Source organism: Heterocephalus glaber, unplaced genomic scaffold (genome assembly GCF_053883595.1).
Source record: "Heterocephalus glaber isolate CG9 unplaced genomic scaffold, H.glaber_assembly_v1.0 deba00000122, whole genome shotgun sequence".
NCBI lineage: Eukaryota > Metazoa > Chordata > Mammalia > Rodentia > Bathyergidae > Heterocephalus > Heterocephalus glaber.
In genome coordinates, this window is record NW_028258138.1 from 63,485,908 (window position 1) to 63,510,818 (window position 24,911).

Sequence of the window (24,911 nt, forward strand, 5' to 3'; positions counted from 1 at the left end):
GCCAGAGGGGCGAACTGCACATAAAAAATGACCTCTCCACAACTCTGGCAAATGGGGCTGGAGAGACAGCCCCACCTGTTGATGGGGGATGGTTGAGGGATTAGTCTAGCTTTATTTTAGCAGCCAGAGAAGCCTGTGGAAAGCCAGAGTCTATCTGGGGAAGACAGTTTCCATTACTGAAGGTGATCCCTGAGCTAGCTCCTTGGCACAAAAAAAGCAGCAGCTGCTTCCTTTGTGACTCCAAGCACCCAACAGAATGTGTGTCTCAGTAGATCAACACCCAAATGTTTCTCATTCTAGTCTCTGTCTAAAACGTGGAGGAAAGGGAAGAACAAAGCTATGCCTTCTTCATAGAAGGAAGAGACTTTAGTTCAAGTATATCTCCCTACTTGCTGTGTGACCTTGGGTAAGTTGCTGAAACTCTCTGACCCTCAGCTAGTACATTTCCATGACACTACATGAGGATGACATGGTTGTGTAGGGTGCCATGAGCAGTGCCAGCACAGAGAAGGCCCTCAGCTCTTACCTGGTGAGCCCCCCAGAGAGGAAGGGCAAGAACCGACCTTCACCTGGCCTGGGATTCCTCTCTTCCCCAGCCTCTCCACTGAAGTCCCTGTTGTTTCCTGTCCTCAGTTGCAGGAGGTCCTGAGGAAGTTGGGAGGCCGCCTCACCTTCAGAGACACTGCCCAGAGTTGTTAGTCTCCTATCCCCAGCTGCTTCCATTTCTTTTACTGCTACATTTCACAGCCCCTGGTCCTTAATTTCAACTAAAATGACAAACGCTGCCAAAACAAGAGCTGATGGAAAGTCTGGCTGTGTACGTCACACCTCCTCTCTGCTGTCTGCCCCAGTATCTCAAAGGAGAAAAAAACCCAGGCTTTCTCCTCCCAAGGAGCTGTTACCACCTCGGTCCAGGGAAGGCCGTGAGCAAATGTTCCCCCACCCTAGCATCTTACCACTAAATGCTCTGGAGGGCAAGCCTGGAGATCCAGCCTATGGAATGGGGGAGCCTCAGACCTCAGGGGACAAAACAAGTCCCAGAAGGAAGCCTGGTGAGTGTTACTCGGGTTTTGAAATGATCTACTGTGACTCTAATGTCTCCTGGTGAAATAAGGAAAACCATCATGAATAAAGATGCTATTTGCTCTGACTGAAGCAATGTCAAACCCTTGCTTACCATGATTCTTCTCAGTGGACAGTGTTTTTTAACACTCTTTGGAGGAACAACATATATTTACATGGGTAAGTTTTCATGTCTCCTTACTGTTAAGGCACCATTGTCAACAAGGGTAAGTGTCTACTAAATCTGAGGCCTCAACACACATGAACTCAAATAAGTCAGGCAGTAGTGTTGCTTACACAGATAGAGCATGTGGAATGCCATCCTATTATGAACTCTATAAAAAAGGAACAGGGAAGGCAATGGGGCCAAGGATGAAGGTCAAATCTTTGATGTGTTGAGCTTGATTTTGTTTGTTCTCAGGTAGACTGAAAGCAAAAGGATACCCTTGAGGTCCATTGAGCTGAGACTACAGAGACAAGTACAACCACCCAGGCAGTATCAGATACGAACTAACAGGAAAACTGATTTCCATTGGACTCTGACAGGCTGACAGGAGGAAAATAGCTATGTTTCCAGATGAAAAAGTGATCAAAAGAGGCGCTTTCTACTGACAACTTCAAATATTTCATTTAAAAAAAATGGAAGACCCAGTTTTCATCCCATCAGACAGCTAGGATTGGACATTGGAGATTTGAATGGAGATTATTTCAATCCAACCTCAAAAGAAACAAAAACAACTCCACCTCCTGACTCACAGAAATTGTAAATATGCTCCCTGCTAAAGGACAAGCATGAGACTGAAGTTCCCAGTCTGCACTTTTAGTAAGCTCATAACATTGACAGCTGTTGCCCTCAATCTTGTCCCTAACCCCAACATGATGAAAGTTGGAAGAACTGATCATCTAAGCAGCAAACATTCATCATCAGGCATCTGCTAAGGGATTCACGTACATTACCATAACTAATCCTGAAAGATCCCCTAAGAAGTCAGGGTTATTCCTATTTTCCCCTTTCCCAGATGGAATGACTGAAACTTAGAGAAAGCACTGCTCATTAGATGAAGTGCACAGTGGAGAAACTTGGATGAGCAGTCAGAAGTAAGCAGTTCACGTAAAACCAGAGAAGAGGAAGACAGACTGGCAATGGAAATTCAACATCTATCCATGGATTTTTCCCTGTGTGCAAAGCACATAGCCTAGGATCATATAACTATTCAATGTATTAACAGAAAGAGAAGGTTTTTCCAAAACTCAGAAGATAAGTGACCGTTATGTAAGCCCAAGTAACAATACAAGCTACAGTGCCTTTGGAAAGCCAACCAACACAAAGCACAGCTTCGGGTCATTTTCATTCTCTAAACTGGAACAGGTGGATTCATAGGAGGACTGTTGCATATGTTTCTCAGCTTGTTAAGAACTAAACTCATTTTTATAAATTCAGTGATTTCACTTGGCAAAGTACTATAGTCTCAATGATTCATTTTAAATTAAAATATGCATACCATAGAGTGTCAGGTTACCACTGGGAGCTTCTTGGTTCAAAAACAAAATTTTAAAAGGAGAGACAGTGAAGGAATGTAGTGAGTTTTTTTCATTTCCAAAAAACATTTAGAGACTCAAAAAGTTATGAAGAGTAAAAAAGTCTTCCAAAGCTACCCCTCAAACAGGTCTGTGCTGACCCAATGGGTAAGGCAGAATCTACACCTCCCATGAGTTGTTGAACCATCTTTGTTCTTGGTGGCTGGGCTCAACCCTCTTCTCCCACAATGTAGTTTCATCTCAGCCATATTTAGGCAGAGGAACTAGCTGCACTCAAGTGGGAAATCATTGGCCTACAATGAGAATCGTGCTAAATGTTTTCTAAATTTGACCCGAAATAAGGCAATAAAAAGCAACACGAGGGCCGGGGATTTAGTTCAGTCATTTTGCCACCTGCCTCGCAAGCGCAAGGACCTGAGTTCCATCCCCGGTACCAAAAATAAAAAGCAACACAAGTTGGTTTGGAATAGGAACATGTTAACCAAATTTTGCCTCCGTTCTTAGATATCTGTTGGACCTTTTTTCTTTAAAAAAATTTTTAATGTAAATTTGCACATTCACCCCCACAGCATCACTCAGAAAAATGGGATCTAACCTCATTGAATCATGAATTCCCAGAAAACTCCCTGGAGCAGTAAGTTCTCCACTGTTACAACTTGGCTGCAGCCTCTTTCCAGACCACAGATCTGAATGTGATTAAGCAACACACAAAAATACCACCAACAACCAGATCTGCACAACACAAACTTAGTGAAAAGCTGGATTTCCATATTTCCCCCAAATTCTGTGGCTGATCTGACTGTATGAAAAATTAAGTGGCACATCGATACTGATTAACCAACCCAACTGACTTATTGATTTATCTAGGAAGCAGATTAGCATCAGGTCCTTAATTTCTCACAGGAAGAAGAAAGGATGAAAAGTAGGTCTCCATGCTGAGCAGCTGAATATATCCTAGAAGAGGCCTCCATTTCTGACTCATGTAGAAGGGAGTTGGAGATGAGGAAGGTCGGGGAAAACTTCCACTTTATGTGAAATAGCCCTTTGCAATTTTATGAAAACACATTCAAATATAAACACATCATTTGTTCTTTGCAATGGCCTGTGAGGTAGGTAGCACAGGTAATAATAACAATAAACAAGTAGCCTATCCAATAAACTAAGACACAAAGAAGATACGCCACTTGACCAGAATCACAGCCTCGTTACAGGGGAGTTAGATTCAGAACAGTACCATGGCCTTTTCCTTTTCTACATGATGGCAGTAGGGCTGGGTTTGATCCCCAGCACCATACACACACACACACACACACACACACACACACATAAGAATGACAGGAAAATAATTTTCAGATTTTGCTAACTCAAAGGAAGTTTATCAATAGAAAACCAATATGGGATGGAGATACTCTCAGCTGGTTGGTCCATGTGGTGCAGCGGTTTCTCCCCCTGGAGGGACAGTGCTATAGTAGGGTTAGTTATGTCATCCCTGATCAGAAAGGTGATCAGCATTGCAAAAGTCCCTGGAACCAATGACCCCTACAGTCAAGCTGTTAGTCAACAGGACCATTTATATTTCAGGACAGCTAGGCCTGGACCCTTCAAATGGACAGCTTATCCAGGAGGGGTGGCAGAAGAAGTTAAACACCCTCTTTCAAACATAGGGGAAAGTCTGAAAGCAGCAGGGTGTAACTTCACTAGTGATTTCAAGAGTAATTTTCCTGCTAGAGCTGCTTTCCGGGTCTCTGCGTAAAGGAGGACAAGTTGAGACTGAAGCACAGCAGTCAAAGGACTCTCACACCAGCATCATTATAAGTGGGCATGGGGATGTTTACTCTGGAATTTTCATCATGTCTTCATATTAACATCTTAATTTTTACAATTGATTTTGGAAAGTGCAAGTACAATTAAAATATCTGAAGTTATCATGGAAATACCATATAATAGGGAGATTTGGCGTGAATTGAAGATTAGATGATGAATCCAGTTGCTGTTACTGTCACACTTATGTACACTAATACTGTAGACTGAGAGAAGAGATACTCATTACACAGCTACTCAAATGAATAAAAGGAAAATAGCTTGTAGAAAGATGAGCTGTTGTTCCTAAGAAATAATAAAGAGCATTCAATTAAATCCTGTTCATTTAGTGATGTGAAATATTCAGTTCTAATGTTAAATATGTGATTATGCTTTTGTTTGAGTAAAATTAAAAGTGATTCAAACTTGAATGGTAGAGATAAAGGAGAAAAAGTAGACCAAAATTTTATATAGATAATATTTTCCAATAAAAATTAAAAAATACATATTCAAAGAAAGAAAGAAAACAAGTATCAGTTCAACTTCCATAGTTCTTTCTTTAACCTTTTCTTTTAGGTATAAAATATGTGCAGTAAGGTACAATGTGTGTACTCATCCTAAGTGAATATAGGTCAGTGACTTTTTACCTATACATACATGAATGTATGCATGCATATACCCTCATATGTACACACATCAATGTAACCACAATTAGAGATACATTTCCAGAGACCTCATTCCTGTTCTAAGTCAATCCTTCCCAGAGATAACCACTATTCTGATTTTTCTTGCCATAGACTTTTTGCTTGAAGTTGAATAAATGCAATCATGCAGAATAAATTCCTTTTTGCTTGACTTCTTCACTCAACATAATGTCTGGTACAGTCTGTCAGCATGTATCAGTACTTTTGTCTTGTGAATATATGACTTTTTAATCATTCACTTATGGGCATTTAAGTTATTTCTAGGTTTTTAATACTGTAAAGAAATGAACATTCTTATGTATGTCTTTTTTCCAGTGCCCTATGAAATCACTGGATTACGAGGCAGGTATGTCTTTATTAGTAAAGAATAGTGCCAACAGTTTCCCTAATTAGTTTGACCAATCAGCCCCTTAAGAGAGTTCTAGTTATTTCATAGAAATAATTATGAAACTTTGCCATCACTTGGCATTTGTCAGTTCTTTCATTTTAGCTGCTGTAGGTGAGAATGTCCTGGAATTGCACTGTATTTTACTTTGTATTTATTTGATGAATAATGATGTTAAGCATCTTTGTATAGACTTCTTGGCCAATTGTATGAAGGAATCATTTTAAAAGTTAGTTTATGGTGCTGGAGGTGGGGGGTAGCTCAGTGGTAGAGTTCCTGCCTAGCATGTGCAAAGCCTTAGGTTTAATCACCAGCACAGAAAAAAATATCAGCATATAAAGCTTTTTCTTTTTGATATAATTTTTGACAGTCTACAACATGGTGAAGCCCAAGCTAAATATTTTTTCTATTATGATTATAGTCAGATTTCTTGTGGTTTCTTCTAGAATACTAGTTCTCAAAATTTTCAGTCTCATAATCCACTTGTATTCTTAAAAATGATTGAGGGCCCCAAAGAGTTTTGGTTTGTGGGTATTTATCTAGCAATATTTATCATATTAGCAATAAAATAGAAAATCTAGTCTCACAGAAATACATAGTTCAAAAGAGAAGAGCATTTTAGTGGCCTTTAAATACAACTGTGGATATTCTTTGATACTGTACCAAAACTTAATGTATATTTGAAACCATATCAGTGAACTTTTCATGTTTTGTGACATTGAAATCCATTGGTCTACCTTGCACTTGAATAAGTCTTTTTACCCAGGCATGATTTTGTAATGGCATGTCTTAGTATTAATAAATAACATTTATTAATATCATCACTAACCTCATCAGAGAAGCCATATTGGGATGCTGTCAAGCTCACAGTGGTAGAAACTGTAATAGGTTTGTTCCATGCATCTTTGAAAGAATGCTGCCAAATACCTCAATTCTGAATATAGATATTAGTCCTTCTTTAGCTAAAAATAGCATTCCATGGGGGGAAAAAATCCACTATTTTCTACACAATTTAAACAATCACACTAGTGCTTTTCCTTGAGCTAACCATCACATGTAGGTTGCCAACAAAAGTAATTTATTTTTGCTTTCCATGGGGTCACAAAATACAAAATATTAAAGTAAAGTTTAAAAAGAATATTAAGGAGGATGAAAATGGCAGAATAAAACTGGGAACAAAATATAGCCTCTCTGGGACCTGAAATAAAGACACCCGGAAAACAACTTGGTGAAGAAAAAACAAAACAAAAAGTAGATCTCCAGAAATTGTGAGGGAGCTGACAGGAGGAAGCATAATGTACAGAAAAGAGCAAATCAGCCAGGAAAGCTTATCCTCTCTGTTATAACAAGGCAAGCCTGAAGAAGGTTGGCAGCTCCAGGGAAAATCAATGGACCAGGCTGGAAGTACCAGCCCCGAGAAAAACCCATGGTTATTGTAAACTGCAAAAAAAGCATGGAGCTTTGAAGTTACTCTGACAGTAACTCCTTCCACACAGCAAGCTAGAGTTGAACAAATCTGGTGTAGCACCCACCATACTTCAGAGTGCTTAAGCAGGAGCCATTTTGGGAAGGGATTAATTATTTAAGAGTGAACTACAGAACAACTGTAGGGAACAGAGAAAGGGGATATTACTAGAACCTCTGCAGTTAAGTCCTAATCTCCTGCGAGCCATGACAGCACAAGGTGCATTAATTAATTAGACAGAAAAGACAGAAAGTGAGGACTAGGGGTGTAGCTCAGTGGTTCTGTGCCTGCCTTAGAAGTACAAGGTCCTGAGTTCAATCGCTGGTACCAAGAAAGGAAGGAAGGAAGGAAGGAAGGAAGGAAGGAAGGAAGAGAAAGAAGGAAGGAAAAGAAAGAGAGAGAGAGAGAGAGAGAGAGAGAGAGAGAGAGAGAGAGAGAGAGAAAGAGAAAGAAAGAAAGAAAGGAAGGAAGGAAGGAAGGAAGGAGAGGGGAAGGGAAGGGAAGAGAAGGGAAGGGAAGGGAGGGGAGGGGAGGGGAGGGAAGGGAAGGGAAGGAAAGGAAAGGAAAGGAAAGGAAAAGAAAAGAGACTTGGAGAAGAAGCTGAACTCTGGGCAGCAAAGACCCCGAGCTTGCCATACCTTTATTCCGTCCATGGGGAGTAACAAATGTAACAAGTGACTCAGAGGGCAGTGACACAGTGAAAATCCTAGAACAATGAGGAACTAGGAACTATGCAGATGAACATTTTATTCCTCCCCATGATGTCTTCAGCTGGTGTAATCTTGCCCTGGATCATCACAGCATCACCTGACCATTGAGGTTTTAGCTGTGACTGGAGGAGAAAATGGAGTTATGTCTCAACATGCCATAGGTGGCCTGTGGGCAGGAAAACTAGGCCTAATCATAATTTAATTGTGGCTTTTTTTTTTTTTTTTGGTACCGGGGATCGAACTCGGGTCCTTGTGCTTGCGCAGCAGGTGGCGAAACCACTGAGCTAAATCCCAGGCCCCCAATCATAATTTAATTGTGAAATGATTTTTTTCCCCCAAATTCTATGGAATTGCTCCTGACAAACAATTACACCTTAGAGTCTCTGGTGTCACCCTGTCACACTGTCTTCTGGACCAGAAGACACAGCTGTGGAGAGGGCACAAGATAGACACAGACTCCCTGACAAGTTTGAGCTCAGGCCTGGAAGGACACAGGGGTTTCGCCCTTCAGGTTGAGAAACCAGGCTGGTCATGAGTGGCTTTCAGAGGGGACTGGTTCTGAAAGTGCTGGCATTAAATCTGGTGGACTTGATAGGACATCACAGAGCTCTGTGCTCTATTTCCTTTCACCATTTGCCAACATATCCAGGGATATGCCTTGGTTTCAACCTTGCCACAGCCTGGGGTGTACAGACAGGGGACCCTCTGGAACAGGGTGGTAGGCACTTTACAACCCCACAGGCCATAAAGCTAGGCAGAGAAAGATGTGACTTGGGGCACACAAGGGACACATAAATGGAGAGCAGATACAGTGAATATAGACTTAGAAAGAAAACCATTGGGGGCCCGGGATTTAGCTCAGTGGTTCCACTGCCTGACTTGGAAGCGCAAGGACCAGAGTTCGATGCCTGGTACCAAAAAAAAGAAAGAAAGAAAACCATTGTCCAACCATTCCCAGCATTAAAGACAAAGCAGAATTCAGCAATCACACACAAAAACATGAGTAGAAACAAAATAAATATAGTAGTGACTCACCCTCCCACCCTCATATCTCATGGATTCCGATACTGCAGACTCTGGAAAGAAACTACTCAATCAAAAACAGAAGAAAAAATTTTGTATTTATTTCTCTTTTTCTTCATTTTTTTTTGGAGGGGTGGGATTTTTTTCTTTTTTGTTTTTCTTCTTTTCTCTTTATATTGCTGGTTTTATATTTTTTCTTATTCTTTTCTGTTACTTATATCTAATTCCATTAATTTTCTTTTAGTCCTTAATAAGATCCTTTATCTCACTTTACTCATCTTCCTTTTATTTTTAAAATTTTACTTCTTTCATTTTCTCTTTTTGCTCTTCTTTCATTCTCTCCCACAACCTCTACCCTTAGTAGTGTTACTATTAAGCTTTATTAATCTCTAGCTATTTAGTTGACATACTATTATTGTTGAATTCTTTTCCATTGTTAATGGTGGTATAGTTGTTGCATTCAGTAGCTACTGTATGTCATGAATCTCTTTTCTATTGTTAAGGGTAGCTTTTATGGTTCTTATGGTATGCCAACATCCACCTTGTTGTTGACTCGATTAATGTTGCTGATTTTGTGGTTAACTGATTTTTACTGTAGGTCAATATCTCCTTTGTCTTTGTATCATTGACAATACTACAGTTCTTAATGAGAGAACTGGGAGCTGGGCCAGTTCTCCATACCAGCAAAAACACTCTTTCCATTATAATCAACCTATAACCCCCAGCACACACATTAAAAAGGAAACATGAAAAATGTGGCAACAAAATGTCTCCAAAAACCTCTAACTCCACCAAAGCTAATCCATGGGATATCTATGGAGAAAAAATTAAAAGCCAAACAGCTGAATTATATGAAGAAAAAAGAAGGGACCAAAATAAATAAATCAATCAACCGGCCCGGCATGGTGGCTCACACCTGTGATCCCAGCACTTGGCAGGCTAAGATAGGACTGCCGTGAGTTTGAGCTCAGCCTGGGGTAGTAAGTTCAAGGCCAGCCTGAATTACAGAGCAAGACTCTGTCTAAAAAAACAGAAAGAAACATCAGTAAGGAACTCAGCATGCTCACAGATGATAAAACTAAACAGATAATGGGCTTAATAAAATAATCATTGAGCTTACTACATAACACTAAAAGCTAGCTGAGCTACATAGAATACAAAACCATGAATGACCACTTTAGTAAGGAATTAAAAGTCTAAGAAAAAGTACCTAACAGAAATCCAGGACATATGAAGTACTATTGAAAGTATGACCAAACACGGCCCCTTTCCACCCAGAGAAGCAGCCGCCCAAGTTACGAGAATGGCTGCGTGCAGCTTGACAACGTTTTCTGATACCGTTTTCTCCGTATTTGTAAGATTGCTGGGCGCACTTCTTTTCAATCCTTTTTCAGCATAGCACAAAAGGATTGAAACTTAAAGAGTAGAACGGAGGAGGCCCTCCCAGCTTCCAAAGGCAGAACTGGAAGCTGAGCTCCCTCCGGGACAGAGAGGACAGCCCAGCTATGGATGGTCAGATAGCTCCCATCTCCTGCTGCCAATTCCTGGCCCCAAGCAGCAAGGAGCAGAAGGCAGAGGCGGCAGCGTCTGGCGAGGAGGAAGATGGCGGACGGCTGCCGACCTGTGTGGTGGACTGTGGCACGGGATACACAAAACTAGGACATGCTGGCCCTTCTTGTATTGCTATTAAGGAGTCAGCAAAAGTAGGTGACCAAGCTCAGAGGAGGGTGACGAAAGGTGTTGATGATCTATACTTCTTCATTGGTGATGAAGCAATAGAAAAACCTACATATGCTACAAGGTGGCCAATCCGCCATGGTATAGTTGAAGATTGGGACTTAATGGAAAGGTTTATGGAACAAGTAATCCTTAAATATTTAAGAGCAGAATCTGAAGACCATTATTTTCTTTTGACCGAACCTCCACTGAATACTCCAGAAAACAGGGAATATACTGCTGAAATAATGTTTGAGTCCTTCAGCGTTCCAGGCTTGTACATTGCTGTGCAGGTTGTTCTTGCCTTAGCTGCAACTTGGACCTCACGACAAGTAGGAGAATCGACATTGACTGTACGGTAATAGACAGTGGAGATGGTGTTACTTATGTCATTCCTGTGGCTGAAGGATATATGATTGGCAGCTGTATTAAACACATTCCAATTGAAGGATGAGATGTAACATATTTTATTCAGCAACTGTTGAGAGACAGAGAAGTAGGAATACCTCCAGAACAATCCCTGGAAACTGCTAAAGCAGTAAGGTAGCGCTAGAGTTATGTATGCCCAGATTTAATAAGAGAATTTAATAAGTATGACACAGATGGATCAAAGTAGATTAAACAGTATACTAGAATCAATGCCATCTCAAAGAAAGAATTTTCCATTGATGTTGGTTATGAGATTCTTGGGACCTGAAATCTTTTTTCACCCAGAGTTTGCTAATCTAGACTTTACACAACCTATTTCAGAAGCTGTAGATGAAGTAATTCAGAATTGTCCTATTGATGTCAGATGTCCTCTCTACAAGAATTTTGTCCTCTCTGGAGGTTCAACCATGTTCAGGGACTTTGGATGTCACTTGCAAAGAGATCTGAAAAGAACCGTAGAAGCCAGGCTGAAATTAAGTGAGGAATTGAGTGGCAGTAGATTGAAGCCAAATCCAATTGATGTAGAAGTTATCACACACCATATGCAGCAATAAGCAGTTTGGTTTGGAGGATCAATGCTGGCTTCCATGCCTGAGTTCTACCAAGTATGCCACACCAAAAAGGATTATGAAGAAATTAGACCTAGCATTTGTTGTCACAATCCAGTGTTTGGAATCATGTCATAAAGTGGGGTTATTGGGGTTAGGGAGGTGAAGAAGAGATCATCTTTCAGACATCCTGTTTTGTCTGGATGGCTGGTTTTGAAGTTTTAAACCTGACTTGAAATAGTAAGACCAAACATGATTATACAGGAATATTTTAATAAGCATATCAACATGGAGATGTCAAAGAGAGCCAAAATGATTTTTTTCTTTAGATTGAATATTCAAATCTTATTGTAACAGAAAGAAGTGGGTTTTAGTTCTTTCTGTGGCCTGATATTTTATATATTATTGAATTATCCAAGATTTATGGGATTTATCAGTATGTAGATAGCTCTATAATGCTTGAATTGTAAACTTCTAAGTGTGCAATGCAAGAGCTCGTTTATATTTCATACTTTTTATACTTCGAGGAAAAAAGTTAAAGAAAAACTGTAGTATTTGAGAAAAAAGGGGCCAAGTAAAGGATAAATTTAAAAAACAGCCTCATGAGACTTGGCATCCACACTTACGGGATTCCAGCTATTAGGATATGAATTGCATCAATTTTCCTCTCCTCCTTATCCCCCACCAATGGTTTTCTTTGCAAGTGCTTTTGGAACTAGGAAGCTAGTATCTTGGATTAACTGGTGGCTGCAACTGCTTTCTGATTACTCCCATTTGTTTCTTGCTTTAAAAGGAAAGTAGAGACAAGACTGTTGGACAGGTATTGCAGTTCTGTAGTGTCATTTCTCATTTTTTAAAAAAAACTGAGATTCCTTCTGCAGCCTCCTCCTAGTGTTGTGTATACCCTTCTACCTGCTCATGCTGAAGACAGCAGCATTCTCTGCTTGGAAACATACAATCCTTTTACTGAGAATTGCAGGTCATTTGCAGAAGGGATTTCACCAAGAGCAGAGGAACAGAGGCCCCCAGCTCTGAGCAGCTGAGTCTTTTGGGCTACCATACCACCACCCCCAGCCCAGAGAAGCAGAGCCCTGCCCAACACCAAGGAGGTGAGCCTTTTGGCCCACAGTACCACCACCCCCAGTGCAGAGGACCAAGCAGCTGAGAATTTTGGGCTGCCATACCACTGCCCCCAGCACAGATGAGCAGAGCTGCCCCCAGCACTGAGAAAGAGCCTTCAGGCCGCCTGACCACGACCCCCAGCACTGAAGAGCAGAGCCACCCACAACGCCAAGGATGTGAGCCAAGTGTACACCAGCAGCACACACCCCTACCCCCTAAACCGCCCCCCCATTGAAACAAGAAGACACATAAACAAGTCTCAAAACCAGACTTCCAGATCACCTAAAGTAACCCCAAAGGGAAACGAGGTGGAACAATCTGATACTCAACAACCTGGACTCTGTAAACTGGCAACAAAAGAGGATTTGGAGAAAATGAAACCAGAAATAATTTCTCAGATAACAGCAGAGATTGTGCCCATAGTGCAAGACATGATTAATGAATCTAGAAAGGACACAGATAAAAAAAATAGAGGAGCTAAAAAACATGGTAGAATCCCAACAGAGGAAACAAATGGAATCCATAAAACAGACACAAATAGATTTCCAGGATATTAAAAACTCCACTGAAAGTTTATGAACCAGAATGACCCACTGTGAGGACAGGATTTCAGACATAGAAGATAAAATTGCAATTAGTGACCAGGAAAAGAAAAATTGCTTTAAAATTGTAAGGGACCATGAGAAATGAATCCAGCAGCTGCTAGATGATGCAAAGAAGAATACCAAGAATGATCAGAGTCAATGAAGAAACAGGAGACAGTGCAGATGACATAAAAAATCTGTTCACAGAAGTGATGGCAGAAAACTTCCCAAGGAGGGGAAAAGAACTTGACATACAGATAAGTGAGGCATATAGGACTCCAACTAGCCTTGATCAAAAAAAACTACACATAGGCATATAAGAGTTAAGATTTCAGAAACCCAACAGAAGAAAAATATTCTACAAGCAGTCAGAGAAAAGAAACAAATCACATACAAAGGAAAGCCCATAAGAATCACACCAGACTTCTCAACCCTCACTCAAGGCAAGAAGAGCTTGGAGTGAGGTATTCCAAACCCTAAAGGAAAACAGCCTCTAACCCACACTGATGTACCCTACAAAACTATCTTTCAAAATTGATGGAGAAATGAGATACTTTCATGACAAAGAGCACTGTAGGAAATTCGTGAATACCAAACCAGTACTCCAAAAAATTTAAAACAATATCCTAGGAAAAGGCAAGGATCACAACCCCAGGAAGCCCAGCAGAATGAATCCATCAGGCGTGACAAGAAGTTAAAGCAAAGGGGGAGAGTCTGACAAAAACAAAAGTCATGACAAGGATAAGTCAGTATGTATCAGTTACAACCATCAATGTTAATGGTCTCAATTCACCAGTCAAAAGAAATAGACCGGCAGAATGGGTCAAGATGCAAGATCCAACAGTATGCTGCATACAAGAAACACACTTAATTCAAAAAGAAACTCATACACTGAAACTTAAAGGGTGGAAAACAATACTCCTTGCAACCAGAACCTGAAAAAATGCAGGACTAGCTATGCTCTTTGAAGATCAAGTGGATTTCAAACCAACACTGATTAACAGACAAAGAAGGACACTACGTCCTTGTAAAGGGAACAATTCAAGAGGAAGAGATGACAATCATAAATAGCTATGCACCAAACACTAGTGCACCCAACTATATAAAACAAATACTAATGGACGTGAAAAATCAAATAAGCACTAATACAATAGTAATGGGGGACCTCAATATCCCACTGTCACAAGTAGATACATCAACTAGGCAAAAAACAAGCAACAAAATACTAGATCCCAATCAAACTCTTGAACAAATGAACTTATCAGATGTTTACAGAGTGTTCCACCCCACAAAATTAGAATACACATTCTTCTCAGCTGCACACAGGTAGTTCTCCAAAGTTGGCCACATACTTGCTCATAGAACATGTTTAAGTAAGTGCAAAGGAATTGAAGTTACCCCTGTATATTATCAGACCATTGTGCTATGAAATTGGAGATCAATAGCAAAAGAAACCACAAACATTTCATAAACACATGGAAACTGAACAACACACTTCTGAATAACCAATGGGTCACAGAGGAAATTAAAGAAGAAATCAGACAGTTCCTTCAATTAAATGACAATGACAATACAACATATCAGGATCTATGGGACACAATGAAAGCAGTCTTATGAGGGAAATTCATAGCAGTGAATACTCACATTAGGAAAACAGAGTGAGCCCAATTAAACAACCTGATGCTGAACCTCAAGCTTCTAGAAAAAGAAGAGCAGGACAACCCCAAAGCTCATACAAGGGAGGAAATTATAAAGATCAGAGGAGAAATCAATGCAATGGAGACTAAGAGAACAATACAAAAAATCAATGAAGCCAAGAGTTGGTTCTTCAAAAGAATCAACAAAATTGACAAACCCTTAGCCAACCTTGTCAGAAAAAGGAAAGAAAAGGCCCAAATCCATGCAATTAGGAATGAAAAGGGTGAAATTACAATGGACCCAGCAGAAATCCACAGTATCATCAATACCTACTTCAAGAACCTATACGCCAATAAGATGGACAACACAGAAGAAATGAACAGATTCCTAGATATGTATGAATAACCAAAGTTGAACAAAGAAGACTTAAAACTTCTAAACAACCCAATATCAACCAATGAAATTGAAAATGTAATTAAAAAACTTACCAAGAAAAGCTCAGGTCCTGATGGCTTCACTGCTGAATTCTACAAGTCATTTAGAGAGGAACTACTGCCACTACTGTTTAAACTCTTCAATGAAAGTGAAAGGGAAACAATACTCCCAAATTCATTCATGGAAGCAAGCATCACCTTGATTCCCAAAGCAGAGAAAGACCCAACCAAAAAAGAGAACTACAGGCCAATCTCACTAATGAACATAGATGCAAAAATCCTTAATAAGATGCTGGCAAACAGAATGCAGAAGATCATCAAGAAGATTATACACCCTGACCAAGTGGGATTCATCCCAGGCATGCAGGGATGGTTCAACCTACGCAAATCAACAAATGTAAGACACTATATCAATAGAGCCAAGGACAAAAACCATAGGATCATCTCAATAGATGCAGAAAAAGCATTTGACAAAATCCAACACGTGTTTATGATAAAAACCTTACAAAAGTTTGCAATAGACAGTCTCTACCTCAATCTGATAAAAGCCATCTATGAAAAACCAACAGCCAACATCTTACTAAATGGTCAAAAACTGAACTCTTTCACATTAAAATCAGGAACAAGACAAGGATGTCCACTATCACCGCTCCTGTTCAATACAGTCTTGGAAACATTAGCCACAGTAATTAGACAAGAGAAAGAAATAAAAGGAATAAAAATAGGAAATGAAGAAGTCAAATTGTCATTATTTGCAGGTGACATGATACTCTATATAGAAGACCCCAAGAACTCTGCCAAAAGTCTTCTAGACTCAATAACCAAATTGTAAAGTAGCTGGATACAAGCTCAACACACAAAAATCAATAGCTTTCCTCTACACAAACAACAGACTCACTGAGAGAGAAATACGGTAAACAATTCCTTTCACAATAGCATCCAAAAAACTGAAATACCTAGGAATCAATCTAACAAAAGAAATCAAAGACCTCTTCTCTGAAAACTATAGCACTCTGAAAAGAGAGATTGAAGACGATATCAGAAAATGGAAAGACATCCCTTGTTCCTGGGTAGGAAGGATCAACATAGTGAAAATGGCCATACTTCCGAAACGGCTATATAGATTCAATGCAGTCACAATTTAAATCCCAGCAGCATACTTCACGGACCTTGAGAAAACAATCCAAAAATTCATTTGGAATAAGAAGAAACCTAGAATAGCAAAAGCAATTCTAGGCAACAGAGACATGGCAGGGGGTATCACAACTCCCAACTTGAAACTCTTACTACAAAGCTATGGTGATAAAAACAGCATGGTACTGGCAAAGAAACAGATCTGAGGACCAGTGGAACAGATTAGAAGATGCAGAAACAACTCCAGACACACTCAGCCACCTCATCTTTGACAAGGGAGCCAAACGCTCTCACTGGAGGAAAGATAGTCTCTTTAATACATGGTGCAGGAAAAATTGGGGTTCAACTTGCCAAAGAGTAAAACTAGACCTATATCTCTCACCATGCACTAAACTAAAATCGAAATGGATTAAAGATCCAGATATTAAAACAGAAATGTCGAACTGGCTGGAACAGAGGTTAAGTAGAACTCTTGAAGACATTGGTGTAGGAAAACACTTCATGAACAAAACCTCAGTTGCTTGTGAACTAGCACAAACAATCAACAAGTGGGATATCTTCTTATTAAAAAGTTTCTGCACAGCAAGAGAAACCACCAACAGCGTGAAGAGACAACCCACAATGTGGGAAAAAATTTTCACCTGCTGTTCGTCAGACAAAGGTCTACTATCTCGAATCTATAAAGATCTTAAAAAAAGCAGACCTCCCAAATTTAAAGATCCAATCCAAATATGGGCATCTGAAATGAACAGATATTTCTCAGACAAAGAAGTAGAAATAGCAAAGAAACATATGAAAAAATGTTCAACATCACTGGTCATTCAAGAGATGCAAATGAAAGCAATGCTGAGATTCCCCCTCACCCCAGAAAGAATGGCTGCTATCAGGAAATCAACCAATAACCAATGCTGGCGGGGCTGTAGGGAAAGAGGAGCCCTGCTCCTCTGCTGGTGGGAGTGTAGACTGGTGCAACCACTATGGAAATCAGTATGCAGATACTTCAAAGAACTAAGACTGGAAGTCCCATTTGACCCAGCTATTCCCCTGCTGGGTAAGTTCCTCAAAGAATTAAAAGAATCATACCAGAGTGATATATGCATACCCATGTTCATAGCAGCACAGTTTGTAATAGCTAAAACTTTGAAGCAGTCCAATTGCCCATCAACTGGAGACTGAATAAAGAAAATGTGGGTTTTTTTTTTTATAAAATAGAGTACTACTCAGCCATACAAAAGGAAAAATTAGAGACATTTATAGCTAAATGTATACACATTGAGGCAATACTCTTAAGTGAAATAAATAGGACACACGTGTAAATACCAAATAGTTTCTCTAGTGTGAGAAACTGAAAGTGTAAAGGACTAAAAGGTATAATAGATAAGGTGGAATAGGAAGAAAAAGGGCAAAGGGGCAAAGGGGAAGGGGAAGTGGGAGGGGGGGTAGGGGTAGGGAGAAGGAAAGAAGGGAATGGAATTAATATGGGAAAATGAAAAAATGGTAACAAAGTCTTTGTAAATAGGGAGGGATGGAGGGGTTGAGGGAGGGCAGGGGAATGGGGAAAAAATAACAACCAAGAGAGATTATGTAAAGGTGCAAATTTCCAATGATGAATCTCACTATATTGTATGCCAAAAATGTACCAATAAAATTAATTTTTTAAAAATATTAATCTGATTACCAAAATTTGTATATATAAAGCCTAACACCATTCTAATAAAGGCATTGATTTCTTTGTGATGCTTGTGTCAGGCTCTTTAATCTCTTTATAAATTAACCAATAAATCTATTTTCTTCAAATCTTTACAATAGTTCTTTAAAAATCACAACAGTTGATTAGCAAGCTAACTTTTTAAATGTGCTCTGTACAAATAACTGAATTTCTAATATGTTGAGTGTTTTCATTTTGATAACCGGATCTCCATTTGATATTTTCATTTGTATAACTCATTTGACATCTGAAATAATTTTTTTTTTTAGTGCCAGTCCCTGACATATCATGGAAAGCTCATTTTTATTTGCATTTTAAAATATCTGGATCATGAAGAAAAAGTGATGAAAATAAATTAAAATCGAAAAAAAAAGTATGACCAGTGTGAGACATACCAATGTGAGGATAGAGTGTTAGAACTAGAAAATAGGGCCAATGCAGGTGACCATATACTCAGAGATATCCTAACAACAACAAGAGAATATGGAAAATAGATTCAATAGCTGCTAGATGATGCAAAAGAAAACTAATCAAGGGTTAATTAGAATTAGTGAAAAATCAGAAGCAAGCAACAAAATTGGCATAAAAAACTGTTTTCAGAAATAACAGAAAACTCTCCAAGTATGAAGAAAAAATTTAACATACAGATAACTGAGGGATACAGAACCCCAAATATCCACCATCAAGAAAAGAACTTCTCCATGACACATCACAGTCAAAATCTCAGAAGTCTAACAAAAGGGCAGAATCTTAAAAGCCAGTAGAAAAAGAAATGCATCACTAAAAGAGCTTGAAGTGTTTCAGTCCCTAAGAGAAAACAACATCCAACATAGACTAATATATCCTGCAAAACTATCCTTCAAAATTGATAGAGAATTAGGTCTTTTCATAACAAAGAACACCTTAAGAAATTCATGACCACTACATCAGCACTACAAAAAGTTCTCAAGGATATACAAGAAAAAGACAATGAAGCCAATGATTCCAAAAACTTTACTGGAAAGAATATATTAAGTTGGTGAGGAATTCAGCAGAAAGGAGAAAGAAGGAAATCAGCAACAGAAAATGATGCAATGACAAGAATAAGTCAATGCCTTTCTGTAATAACTCTCAATGTGAATGGACTCAATTCCCCAATCAAAAGATACAGATTGGAAGAGTGGATCAAAAGCAAAACACAACAGTATGGTATATACAAAAAATACATTTATCCCCCCAAAATTCATAGACTAAAAATCAAAGAATATAAAACAATATTCCATACAATGGTACCTCCAAAGCAAGCAGGAGTAGCTATCCTATTGTCAAAGTGGACTTTAAGCCAAACTGATCAGAAAAGATAAAGAAAGTCACTACATGCTGTTTAAGGGAGTGGTGGCACATTGGGCTGTTTGTATCATTGAAAGCTCTAAAATGTTCACCATGACTGGTTTAAGAGAACAATTCAACAGGAAGAAGTAACAATTATAAACATATATACACTGAATATGGGCACAACCACCTTTATAAAACATATACTACTAGACATAAAAGATCAAATAAACATCAATACAATTATGGTAGGAGACCTCAATATCCCAATATAATAGATCAACTAGACAAAAAAACCCCAAAGAATTATCAGAGTAGAATGAACCATACCTTTGAACACATGGGCTTAATACATATCTAGAATGTTCCACTCAACAATATCAGAATACACATTCTTCCCAGCAGCACATGGAACTTTCTCCAAAATAGATCACATACAGCAGAGGAAGGGGATGTAAAAAGAATTAAGATATGTTATGTATGTGTATGAACTCCCCACAATGAATGTAATCATTATGTATTGTAAACACACATTAATGAAAATAAACTTTTTAAAATACCACATATCCCATAAAGTATGCTTAAATAAACACAAAAGGATCAAAATTATCCCACGAATATTATCAGATTATAGTGCAATGAATCTAGAAATCAATGCCAAAAGAAACTATGCAAATACATGGAGGTTGAACAATACACTCATAGAAGAAATCAAGGAAGAAATTAGTTTCTAGAATTGAACAATGCCAGTACAACATACCAAATCCTATGGGACACAATGAAAGCAATCCTAAGAGAGAAATTTATAGCCTTGAATACCCGCATCAGAAAAACAGAACAAGCTCAAATAAACAGCTCCATGATGCTCCTCAAGGTCCTAGAAAGACAAGAACACGTCAACCAAATTATAAAAATCAGAGAAAGAATTAATGAAATTGAGACAAAAAAATACAAATAATCAATAAAAGGTCTGGCTTTTTGAAAGAATAAACAAATAGACAAACCCTTAAACAATCTTACCAAAAAAGGAAAGAAATGACCCTTATTAACGCAATTAACAATAAAAAGGTGAAATCACAACAGACACCACCAAAATCCAGAAGATTATTAGTAACTACTTAGAAAACCTAAATCCAATAAATTGAAGAATCCAGAATAAATGGACAGATTCCAAACACATATGAATTATCAAAATCCTGAATAAGGCCGGGGATTTAGCTCAGTGATGACACGCCCGCCTTGCAAGTGCAAGGTCCTGAGTTTGATCCCTGGTACAGAAAAACAAAAACAAAAACAAAAAAACCCCTGAATAATCCAATAGAGGGCAATGAAATTGAGGCAGTAATAATATTTTTTTTTAAAAAAACATGCCAACTAAGAAAGCCCAGGATTCCTTGGATTCTCAATTAATTCTATAAGAACTTCAGGGAAGATCTAACATCAATACTCCTCAAGCTTTTTAATGAAACTGAAAGAGAAGGAGTATTGCTAAACTCATTCCTGGAAGGTAGCACTACCTTGACTCCAAAACCAGACAAGGACTCAACTAATAAGAAATCTACAGGTCAAATGTATTTAATGAGCATAGGTGCAAAGATCCTGAACAAGATAATGACAAACAGAATGCAACAAATCATGAAAAAGATCACACATCATGATCCAGTAGGGTTCATCCCAGGGATGCTGGATGGTTTCAAAATACGCAAATCAACAAATGTAATACATCACATAAATAGGAGCAAGGACAAAATTCACATGAGCATCTCAACAGACACAGAAAAAGCTCTTGACAAAATACAACATCCATTCATGATAAAAACCCTGAAGAAAACAGATCTAGAAGGACTTTATCTCAACCTGATAAAAGCCATTTATGACAAACCTATTACCAACATCATATTAAATGGGGGAAAATTGAAAGCTCTTTCTCTAAAATAAGGAATAAGACAAGGATGTCCAATATCACCACTCCTCACTATAGTGCTCAAAACTTTAGCCAGGGCAATCAGGTAAGAGAAAGAAATAAAAGTGATACATATAGAAAAGGAGTAAGTCAAACTATCATTATTCATAGAAGACATAGAAGACCCAAAATATTCCACCAAAAGACTCCTAGAATTAATAACCAAATTCAGCAAGGTAGCAGGATACAAAGTCAACACACAAAAATCAGTAATGTTCCTGTACACTAATAATGAACTCACCAAGAAAAAAACTAGGAAAACAATACCAGCTTATACTCTTTTTTTTTTTTTTTTTTTTTTAGTACCAGGGATCAAACTTAGGACCTTGTGCTTGTGAGGCAGGCACAGCGCCACTGAGCTAAATCCCTGACCCTAAGGAAAACAATACCATTCACAATAGTTCCAAGAAAAGTTAAATATAGATCTTAGGAATTAACCTAGCAAAGGAAGTGAAAGACCTGTATAATGAAAACTATACTACTCTGAAAAAGAGATCAAAGAGGACATCAGAAAATGGAAAGATACACCCTGTTCCTAGATAGAACAAATATTCTCAAAATGGCCATACTTCCAAAACTGATATACCGATTTAATATAATTCCAAATCAAAATACCCACGGCATTCCTCACAAAACTAAAGAAAACAATCCTAAAATTCATATGGAAACAGAAGAGATTCAAAATAGTAAAAGCATTCCTGGGCAACGAGAGCAAAGCTGAAAGTATCTCAATCCCAACTTTCAAGTTATATTACAAAGCTACAGTGTAAAAACAGAATGGTACTGGCAAAAACAAAATTATGTTTATCAATGGAACAACATAGAAGGTGCAGAAACAACCCCAGGCACATTCAGCTATCTAATCTCTGACAAAGGGGCTAAAAACATGCTGGAAGAAAGACAACCTCTTTAACAAATGGTGCTGGGAAACCTGGATATCCACATGTAGAAAACTGAATCTAGACTCATATCTCTCACCATGTACTAAATTAAAATTAAAGCGGGTCAAAGATCTAAATGTTAAAACAGAAATGCTTAATCTGGTGAGAGATAAAATAGGTAAAACTCTTGAAGATACAGGCATAGGCCAGGACTTTCTTAACAGAACTCCTATTACACAAGAAATAAAATCAAATGAGATTTTATCAAATTAAAAACTTCTATACAGCAAAAGAAACAACCAACAGAGTGAAGAGACAACTTATAGAATAGGAAAAATATTTGCTAGCTGTTCCTCAGACAGAAGACTAATATCTAGAATATATAAAGAACACAGAAAATTAGACCTCCCCCATAGACACTTCTCAGAAGTATAAAAGGCCAATAAATATATGGAAAAAAAGGTCAACATAGCTGGTCATTAGCCATTAAAGAAATGTAAATTAAAACAATACTAAGGATCCATCTTACTCCAGAAAGAGATAGGTGTAGTGGCACATGCCTATAATCCCAGCACTCAGGATTGTTAACAGTTTGAGGTCAACCAGAAAGAATGGCTATCATCAAAAAATCAAATAATACAGGGCCAGGGATTTAGCTCTGTGGTTTCGCCAAATGCTTCGCAAGTGCAAGGACCTGAGTTCAATCCCAGTACAAAAAAAAAAAAAAAGAAATCAAATAATACAAATGCTAGTGAGGCTACAGGGAAAAAAGGAACACTTCTACATTATTGGTGGGACTGTAAATTAGTACAAGCACTATGAAAATCTGTACGAAGATTCCTTTAAAATCCAAAGATAGAAATTCCATTCAACGCAGCTATTCCCCTTCTAAATGTCTTCCCAGAAGCTAAAGACATATTACAATGATACATGCATACTTACATTGCAGCAGCACAACTCACAATGGCTGAATCTTAGAATCAGTCTACATGTCCATCAACAGATGAATGGATAAAGAAAATGTGGAACTTGTATACAATGGAGTACTATTCTGCCATAAAGCATAAATTTGAATCATTGGCAGGAAAATGAATGCACCTTGAGACCATGATGTTAAGTGGAATAAATTAGACACGCAAGCATAAATATCACACGCTTTCTCTTTTATGAGAAACCCAAAATATAAGAGCAAACTAATGATAATAGGAAACACAGAGGCACATCATTTATAAGTAAAGAGCAAAATAAATAGTAATAGGAAACAGAGAGGCACAGTTTTTGCAAATGGCAAGGGGATGAAAAGATTGAGGGAGATGTAGGGAGGGAAAGGGAATTAAGATGTGTTATGTACGTGCACCAACTCCTCATGATGAATGCAATCATGTATTGTAAACATGTACTAATAAAAATTAAAATTCAAAAGAGACTATTAAAAGGAAATATACTTAATAGTCAAGATTTAATAAAAGTTGGCCAGGGATTTAGCTCAGTGGTTTCACCACCTGCTGTGCAAGCGCAAGGATCCAAGTTTGATTCCCAGTACCAAAAAAAAAAAGATTTAATAAAAGTAATAAATTATATTGTTTCATCAAGTGAACGTTCTAAAGTGAACTGGCTTTTTTTCCACTATGAGTTCATGATTATCAACAATACAATGACTATTAGTACAATATAGTATTGGCAATACTGCTTCAATTTGTGCTTAAGTACCAAGGGTTTTACCCACTATTGCTTTTGTACCATCAGTGCAAATATCAACACAATGTATATGCATGTTACATCATGGTACTGTCATAAAAGTACATCTGACATCACAGACTCCTTAAAGGGGTCTTAGTAAAACTCAGAGATTCTGGCACCACATTTAAGAACTACTGTTCTAGGAGCTTTAGTGTTTTACATTTCATAATTAGGTTTATTATCTACCTCAAAATAATTTTTTGTGTATAACGTAAGGTTGGGGTCTTAGGACTCTCCCCTCCTCTATGTCCAGTTACTTCAACACAATTTACTGAAAGACCATCTTTTATTCACTAAAATTGGTACCTCTTGTCATAAATTCAGTGATTATAGATGTGTAATCTGTTTCACCTTGGTTTACTATGAGCCAATATCACATTGTTTTAATTAATGAAAAATTTATAGCAATATTTTGGTAATTTGAAATTTCAATTTTGCTATTGTCTTTTTTTTCTGTCTTTTTTTTTTTCAGTATTGTGGATTGAAACTAGGACCTTTATGCTGAGTTACATCTCCAGCTCCTTTTGATATTTTTGAGACAGAGTGTTGCTAAGTGCCCAGGCTGGGCTCAACTTGCTATTCTCCTGCCTCTACCTGCCAGAGTGCTGTAATTACAGGTGTGCAGCACCATGACCAGTTTCTAATTTTATTTTTTGAGATAGTGTAGAATATTCTAGTACTTTTTATAGTTATTTTTAATTACATAAATTTTAGAATGTTTGTAAATTTCCAAACAAAATGAATCCCACAGTAATTGAATTGCAATTGCATCAATTTATAGATAAATTTGAGGGAAATTGACATCATAATGACAATCTAAGTATTGAGTTTTAATCTGAACTCCTATGTAGTACAAGAAAAATATTTGGAACTTTTCCTACAGCGCATGTGGGAATAAATGACAATTGTGGTTCTGATTTTAACTTTGTAATATATTAATTAGTATGTATTTCATGCATTTATAAATCAGAGGCCAGGGAGAAATTAGATCAACACCTGAGTACCTGCTACCCAG

The 24,911-nt window shown here is 38.1% G+C and overlaps 1 pseudogene; it reads left to right on the forward strand.

Annotated features, from left to right (window-relative positions):
- Positions 1-10,438: 10,438 nt before the first annotated feature.
- LOC101697526 (actin-related protein 3 pseudogene) lies at positions 10,439-11,519 on the forward strand (annotated as a pseudogene).
- The last annotated feature ends 13,392 nt before the right edge of the window (positions 11,520-24,911 follow it).